This window comes from Ixodes scapularis, unplaced genomic scaffold (genome assembly GCF_016920785.2).
Source record: "Ixodes scapularis isolate PalLabHiFi unplaced genomic scaffold, ASM1692078v2 PGA_scaffold6__148_contigs__length_123643588, whole genome shotgun sequence".
NCBI classification, from domain to species: Eukaryota; Metazoa; Arthropoda; class Arachnida; order Ixodida; family Ixodidae; genus Ixodes; species Ixodes scapularis.
This window is the reverse complement of record NW_024609881.1, coordinates 37,339,150-37,347,680: the sequence shown is the minus strand read 5'-3', so window position 1 is coordinate 37,347,680 and position 8,531 is coordinate 37,339,150.

Below are 8,531 nucleotides of genomic sequence, written 5' to 3'. Positions count from 1 at the left end.
GTTTCTGTAGCATCTTGCCTACTCCTATAGGAGTAGGTGAGATGCTACAGGAACCCGCTGGGGTTCGATAGGGTTCCCCCAAAAAATAAATGTCGCTACTGCTGCGTGAAAGACTGACACAGTCACGAAGGCGACTCAAGCGTCAAACTATACCGCTTCCCCTCGAGATCTTCGGAAGTGACACGGCAACAGAAGTGGATCACTGCAGTGTGATGCATCAGGTAAGTAAATTCTACAGTAATTGTTGCTGTTGAAGTGAACGAAAATAGATGTGCAGGCTTGGAAAGTGGTCTGACAAACTTGTTTTGCAGACTACTCAGCAAAATAACAATTTTATACAAGTTGTTCTACGAGTCACTATAGTCCATTGCAACCTAAGAACGAAGGGCGAGGGTAAGACGGGTCGGGGAGGAGGAAGCAGACGGAACGCTGGAGAAGAGAGGGGAAAACCTCCTTCTTTCTTTAGCGTTCCGCCTGCTTCCTCCTCCCCGGCCCGTCTTACCCTTGCCCTTCGTTCTTAGGTTGCAACAGACTATAGACACCACATAGGGAAATACAACAGGAACAATTGGGCCGATTGTTGCTTCGCTGTGACGTCCAGAATCAGGCGTCCAGGCCTTCAAGAAGCGAGAGGCCCGTCCCGGCAGTCGTAGTTGTATGTGCGGATAGCCGTTCGGCACACGCGCGGTCGTAACCAACACCTTCCAAACCTGCGAGTTCTTAAATAGTAAATTTTCGCAGCACATAAAGATTTGTTTGTTTCGGCTACAAAATTTTACGCTGAATCTGGTAACAAATGTGACGGCATGCAGAAAACAGGATGCGTTAGTTTTTCTTTAGAAAGAGCTCAAGTGAAGCGTAAATATCCTTCTCACATGTGCACTTTGTTGCCTGTCACCTTTTCACACCAGGCTTGCATATCACGGTACAGCCATTGTAATGCGCATACTGTTCTCTAGCATGCAGAGTATGTTTCTAATTACTCACATTTTCTAGCCGGGGACGAGCGCGAGGAAACAGGAAGAGCGTGCCGCACCAGGCTGGGGCCGCGCAGGAACGATGGAGCCGTTCTGACTGGTCTGGCTCATGGCGACTCCTGGAGCGTTCCGCCAGCGAGGTTCAGATCAGGACCGGCGGAAACGGCGAGCCCTGGCCACACCGACCTAGGCCTTGACGATCCCGGAGTGGTTCCGCAGCGAGACTGGGGCTGTGATAGCCCGGAACAGCTTGCTTACGCAGCGCTGACGTGGGGAGGACGATCCGCAGGCCTGGACACGGACAGCGACTGCAAGCTCTGAATGACGGGCGACAACCCGGCTCGGCGGGCCGCAGTGCCGGCTCTCGAAGACGGACAACTGGGAAGTATAGTAAACCGATTCGCAATCTTCTCGCTGTATTGTGTCACTCCCTGGGAGACGAGCGAAGCACATGCCAATCGCGCGGCGATTATTACAGAGGGACCCCACAAGTGGTGAAGACAACTCAAACTGGTGTCCAAATGACAACTCTAGAATATGCTTGCCGGCTAGCAATGCTGGGTAACAAAGACTTTCGAACTGATAGCCGCCCGGAAATTTTTCTTCTGTAAATCTATACATTCAGGCTCGAATCGTTCACTGAAAATAAAGCTACAAGTGTCTCAGCAGACCTAATAATGCGAAATCCCCACATGGTAATGCAGCAAGCACAAAAAGAAACAAAGAAATATCCTTAATCCTTACCTTTTCTCCCACGACCGTTTTTTCCTTCGCGCTCAGCAGCTCGCTGGCGGGGCAAATTGCCCAGCGTGCACAGACGCCGCCGACGATTCCTAGCACTTCTAGCAACAGTAAAGTTTTCCTTTCGTTTTTATTTTTATTAACCCTTTTAGGTACTTTAAAAAATGTTTGTGTATTTTTAAGACACATTCAATATAAAAATAGTGTTTTTGGGACCCAAAGCAATACTCATGCAAAATGTTTCACGTATCTTAGAAAATACATTTTCTGGTTTCGGTTTCGCGGTCTCGACTTTTCGCCGCGAGGGGTTTCCAGATACTCCGTCGCTCCGTCGGCTGCGATGTGCATGGCGGCGCCCAAGATGCGTATCGTCCACGCCGTGCTACGCACTTCGACCTGCTGTTACAAAGATAAGCAGTACTTTGCTCTGAAATATGCTAATTTTGAATTTTTACAAGTTCTGGATTCCATAGTGCTGACGTATTTTACCCTGAAACGTATGAAGGTCGGGGGAAAAAAAGTACATAGTAGTAGATATGCGAAGGCTCTTTCACATGCTCTGATTCTCGCCCGAAATCGGTGCGATTTCTAGTATATGTGCGGTTAAAATCGCAGTCGCATTGTCGCAGCGGCTCTGCAACTGGTTTCTACCATCTTGGTATTTTGCCGCAGAGCCGGTGCGATCGCTTTCTCGTCAATCAGCCGTTCATTAGCCAGCTTTCATCCGCGAAAATAAATGTAGGCACATAAAAGCTTCTGATTTAATGCTTCGTTATTATAAATTTCTGGTTACATATTGCATTCCTAAAACATGTACGCTTATTAAGACGTTTTTGTTGTATTTTAGACAAAGTGAAACGCGTCGCGTCCGTGTCCGAAGCGCCAGCCGCTCCGACAGAAATCGCGCTGTTGTTGGAGCATGTGAAACCAAACATTGCGATCGCACTCGCTTTGTCGGCTGTCGCACCGATTTTTTTTTTTCGCACACTGCTGCATGTGAAACTGTCTTAAGAGAGGAGTCGCATAGTAGTTCTGTGATTTCTGTGGTGTTCCGTGCTTAGATTTGGCAGTGTTTCAGTAGTTTACTTTAGGGGCGGGCGTTCACTCTGAATTTTACATACCTGTGCACGAGGAATCGGCTGTAATTGTCGGGAGAAAGCTTCCTGTTTGGCGTGGTTCAGTACATCCCTGTTTTCTGGTAGAATTTGACGTGGTGCTCTTTTCTTTTAGGCTTCGTATTCTACTGCTACCTGAAGGAAATTCCATCGGGATCTTTCTACCAGACACGGTGTCGCGATCGTCCCTGTGTGGTTTTGATTCCAGAAAGTGGAACAGTGTCTGATGCGGGACCTAGTGATAGTGAAGTGAGTGACAGTGACGAGGAGAACTTGCCAACGAAGGGCCTAACAACAGAACTTCCAAGCGATAACGAAACTGAAGGCAGAACGCCCGCCTGTCCACTTCTGTCAACGTCAAGAAAGAAGCAAAAGTCACCGCCGCAAGTTTTTGACTGGGGAGAAGAAGACCAGTGTTTTCTGGAGCCTGCGGAACCCGTGTTTACGGCCTCTGATGTCAAATGCCGACTGAAATATTTTCAAGTTTTCATTGATGACAAGCTGCTGACGATTGTTGACGAGACAAACCTGTATTCTTTCCATCAGGCTACTGCATATAGGTAAACGTTTGTTACACTGTGCCAACATGCTTACGCAAAGTACATATTATTTGAAGTGAAACGTTGCATTGCCCCTCAATTAAGCACCTTATAAAATCAAATGTGGTGTTTGAGCTCTGTACATCTTATTTAATTTTACAAGAAAACATGTTTTCATTCAACATCATACATATATCCGTAATGTGTGCTCACCAGAGGCACCCTGGTGTGCATGTCAGGCCAGTTTAGTGTGCCTTGGTGTCGACTTTAGACCAGTCTGGTGTGGCGTAGTGTGCACATCAAGCCATTCTGGTGTGCTGTGTTGTGCACATCAGACCAGCCTGGTGTGTTTTGCTGTGCACAACAGACCACACTAGGATGATGTGATGGGCACACGAAACCAGCCTGACGTGTTCTGGTGGGGACAACAGAACACGTTAGGCTGGTCTGATGTGCGCACCAGAACACACCAGGCCGGTCTGATGTTTACGTCAGAAAACATTAGGACACACCAAACCGGTCTGGTGGATTTTTTGATAGGGTTGTTTCTGGTTTTTAATATAAAACGTGTTTTCCGGCATTGAAAGAAGCCAAAATTGTGTGAACGTGTTTCGCTAGCGCGCGAGGTAAAACTCAAAATATTGAGAACGGGACGTTATTTGAATCAGATTAAAATAGTGAAATCCTAATTTCTTTGCGAGTCGACGCCCACCCGTACCTATTATTATCAGAACAAGACTCGACGTTGTTTGACGAATGTCGGATTTATATCAGTGTGAAACACACGCAAGATAGAAAAACGATACGAATTATATTCTTACTAAAAAAATTTTGAGGGAAATAAATGTTAAAAGTTCCCGCAACATTATTCCTTGATTAATCTATAGTACTTCTGTTGATAGCGGCTCATACAAAATTTTTATATTTATTTTTATTTCATAATAACAAAGACCAAACGGCGCAGTTTCTACACTCGACTGGAACAGCCGGTGGATGAGCACGCAGAGAAAAATGGCCATCACGTTGCTTTAGACTTTGCATGATTGGCCCCTCGGCTGGTACCCTCGGTCCCACTCGAACTTAGATGAAAGGAAGTATAGTAGTCGCAGAATAAACTAGTGAAAAGTGAGCAGTGCTCATCCGATCAGCATGAATTGAGAGCAAGCTGGCAGTCTATCAAATTCCTGTTTTATAATTCCAGACTCTAATATATTCACTCGTCGCAGTGCAAGAGCTCACATGCTCTTCTGCAAATATCCCTAGAGGGTTAATTGTAAATTTTTTTTGCTCTTTTACTTATAGCGCTTAGAAATATGTAAGGATATACATAACATTGTGAAGACGCGTTAGAATTCGTTTTTGTCTCTACGAAATAGTATTTACAGAAATCTTTTGACGCTGAAAGATCAAAAAGCCACGTAATATGGAGCCAACTATATGCCACCGTTGGATATCATAGCCACACGCTGTTGTTGACAAAACACTGGGCATGCACTGACTTTCAGATGTTCATAAAATCGGCTATTGATTTCATCACAACGATTGGGCATGATCCATTACATGAACGCATGTGGGCGCATTGTCACGAGCCCAAATCGAATAATCATGGACTTCTCTTATCCACTGTATGTTCCGCAATAAAGGGGCCATGAAGTCGGTTTGGTAGTTAAATTTAACAATTGAAATAGCCGTCACTTCTCTTCCAGGTGACTGACGATGTTTTAGATTGGAGTTGCTCTTCGAACCGCACAAATTAATTTTGCAAATCAAGCAAAAATTAGAATTGAAGAGATGACACCTCCTTAGCTTGAAGAGACTGTCCGATACTGCGAGAAAAATCCATCTTTTGAGTCACGTTAACACTGAAATTATTCTGGGCTCGTCAGGCGATTGGTCAGAATGAACGGAGTCCGCACGTCTTAATCGTGAGATGTTAAGAAGAAATTCGCTTTCGGTAAATTCAATACAAACAAAAAACACAAAATTTTGAGAGTAAGGGTTACCCCATACAAAAAAAAAATCTCTCTTGGGAAGGCTAAAGAAAATAAGTTGTATAGCTGCTTCTATGGCTGAGTTCAGTTTGTTCATAGTCTCTCCTGTGGGAGTTTAGATTTTTCTTTAGATTATCACGGGTTAGTTACTGCAGTCCATAGCTTTTTAAATGGTTAGCTAAAGAATGTTTTATTGCTTACTGTAAATGTCTCTTTAGCGTGCGTGTTACAGCTTCCTATAGCATTTTATTTGATTGCTCTAGCTGCATATATCTCTTCATATGACCTGTTCTAGGGAATATTCATGGCTTACTAAGTAAGTCATTTTCGACCACGTGCGATAGCCCCTATGAACTATTTTATGATTTCTATAGCCATCTATGGCTCCGGTTCTGATATGTTTTAGATATTTCTATTGCTTACATTGTGACTTTCTTTAACCAGCGTGTCATAGCTGCCAATCGTTATTACTGAGGTTTTTATAGCTATCTATAGCTCGTGTATTCTACTTTAGATACTTATATGGCTTATCCTACGGTTCCCTTTAAACAGCGTGCATAAACTGCGTCCTTCCGTTCCATTAGCCTCTTTAATATTTTGTATGCACTGGTATAAAGATATCTATAGCATACTCTATGGGTCCAATTAGCCAGGTTGGAATTGCAGCTGTCTACAGCTTTTCCTGTGCTGTGTTTAGCCATCAATCACCTCTTGTATGATCCGCTACAGAGATTTCTATGCTTTATTTGTGGGTCTCTTTAGGCAGTCCGCTGTAGCTACCTTTGGGTTTCCATGGTATCTTTAGTGATGTATACCTCCTTGTATGGTTTACGCTAGAGATTATTATGGCTTACTCTATGGGACTCTTCAGAAAGTGTGCTATTGCTGACTACAATGTTTAGATTGGTGTTTTAGTCATCTATAGCGCCTTTTATGATCTGTTATATAAATTTCTATGGCTTGGTCTATGGTTTTTTTAGCCAGAGTGCCGTAGCTGCCTATGACGTTTACCATCGCTCTTTACACTCTATTTACCAACTCCTGCCTACAAACAAGCCACTGCACCCCTAGCGAGAGGCCACCGTCAATCCGCATGCGCAATGATGTACGGGCAAGAAGTGAGCTGTCCCGCATTGACGAACCATTCGAATGTTATCTCCAACGTCGGGTGTGTGAACCCGCTGTCTCTTTTTGCGTTGGCATCATTGATACTATGTCCTCCAAGCGATGCTTTACTACTTTATTGACCTGAGCAAAATAAACAAGGCTGGTTACAGCGCAAAACATCGCGTAAATAAGGTCACATGCGGCGATTCATTCCACGTGAACACCGCAATATGGTTCTAAAGCCTGCTTCTTATGATGAGAGGCTGCTCGATATTTTCAATGGCGACGTCGCTCGGACTCCAAAGGCCTCGACGGCAGCTACGCCGCTTGACGTCGATACTAAAAATATCAAGCAGAATTGGACCAAATGAATATGATATAACAATTCGGTGTTGGCCACTGGTAGCAATGTACAAACTCTTCGTGTAACTATACTGTTTACACCGAGCCTACTTACACCGAAACAGAGTTCCCAGCTAAAAAACTTCTGAGGCCTGCACTTACTTGTTATCCCAATTACTGGGTCAACGTTTGGTCTACAGGGTACTAGTGTTTGAACAAACGGACGACTGTTTGAACAGGTAGGTAAATTCAAAAGAGCAGACTACCAGACTTGTACACGTTACAGAAAAATAGTAAGGAATTACATTTACAATTACTCGAGGCTAAATTGTAATTTATTACAATTAAAAGTACCCTCCATTGAAAGTAAATGACCGTTACCCCAAAAAGTAATCCGTTACTTTTGTAACGTTACTTTTAACATTATTTTCCTCAAGTAAGAAACAAAGGGAAGAGGGTTATTCAAGTTCTTATTGTTGCCACCTGTTCCATTTAATTACCTTGAGTATTTTGAGCAACGGCTGGCTCTCAAAAGTCTCGTCAGACATCTTGCGTTATTTCTTACTCAATATGTCGACTGCTACGCCGAACAGCATTTGAGCTGAGGCACTGGATGGGAGTGCCATATTGTTCCTCACGAATGCTTCATGCTCTGCATTGAGCTTTTGCAGCGAAGCAAGGGAAGTACTATTTACCTCGAATGTAGAGCAAAGCTTCGTCGTTGCAGGCGTTGCCTGCTGTTCGAGAGATTTAGTAGATCTCTCCGATACCTCCGAGACCCGCGATTACGGTACCCGATAACGATATGATGCATACGCAAAAACGGCGGCGAAGTATCGGATATTATTATCGGAGTCATCGGACCGATCTACTAAAATTCTCGATTGTCTACATCACGAAGCTGTAAAAGTCATCAACAGCAAAACATAGTTGTAACAGTAAGGGGATAATTAAATAATAAATAAGGTTTCGCTCGATATTCTTCTTTTTTGGTTCTGAACAGTTCGAGCCCCACTTGAGACGTTGGTGAATAAAAAAGGTTTCCGGTATATAAATATAAGTAATAAAGGAAAAAGAAGGACACTGATAACAACAATTAATTAGAACGTCGGTTAATACAAGGAAATGTAAACACACGTTTGCCGTGTGTACCTTTCTTGGTGCCGTTCAAAAACGCACGGAGCCCGGACCGACTGCAGTTTACTCCGGTGTTTTCCAGATAGACGTCCGGTGATGACACGGGCAGCAAAGGTTAGAGTACTAAGTAAGCCACGCTATGGCCCCACTCACGAATTTCACTCTCTCCTCAAGCCCAGAATATCGAGTCTACGTCAGCCACCATTATATCTTATTTGTAAAAATATCTGCTTGAGATAAGATGTCCTGCAGGAGAAAAACAGGAGGAAGAAAGGAAGACTATTACCATTTTATAAGGGCTCGCAAAAAGCTGACTCACAAAAAGGGCAGGGTAGACGGAGCGTTGTCTCGTGTTGTGACATTGTGAAAATGGTCCTAGTCACTATAACCGAGAAGGACATTGTTAATTATTTTCAGTGCACTTACCGCCTCGAGCTTCTCGAAAAGGTGCTCAATCACTTGGTGTCCTCCTCTCCCCGTCTTCGATCGCAAAGAAAAAACAAAGGAACTAAAAAAAAGCGGAAATGACTTGCCCCCCCCCCCTTTTTTTTTTGTAGAATTGTTCATTTGGATTTTTTGACA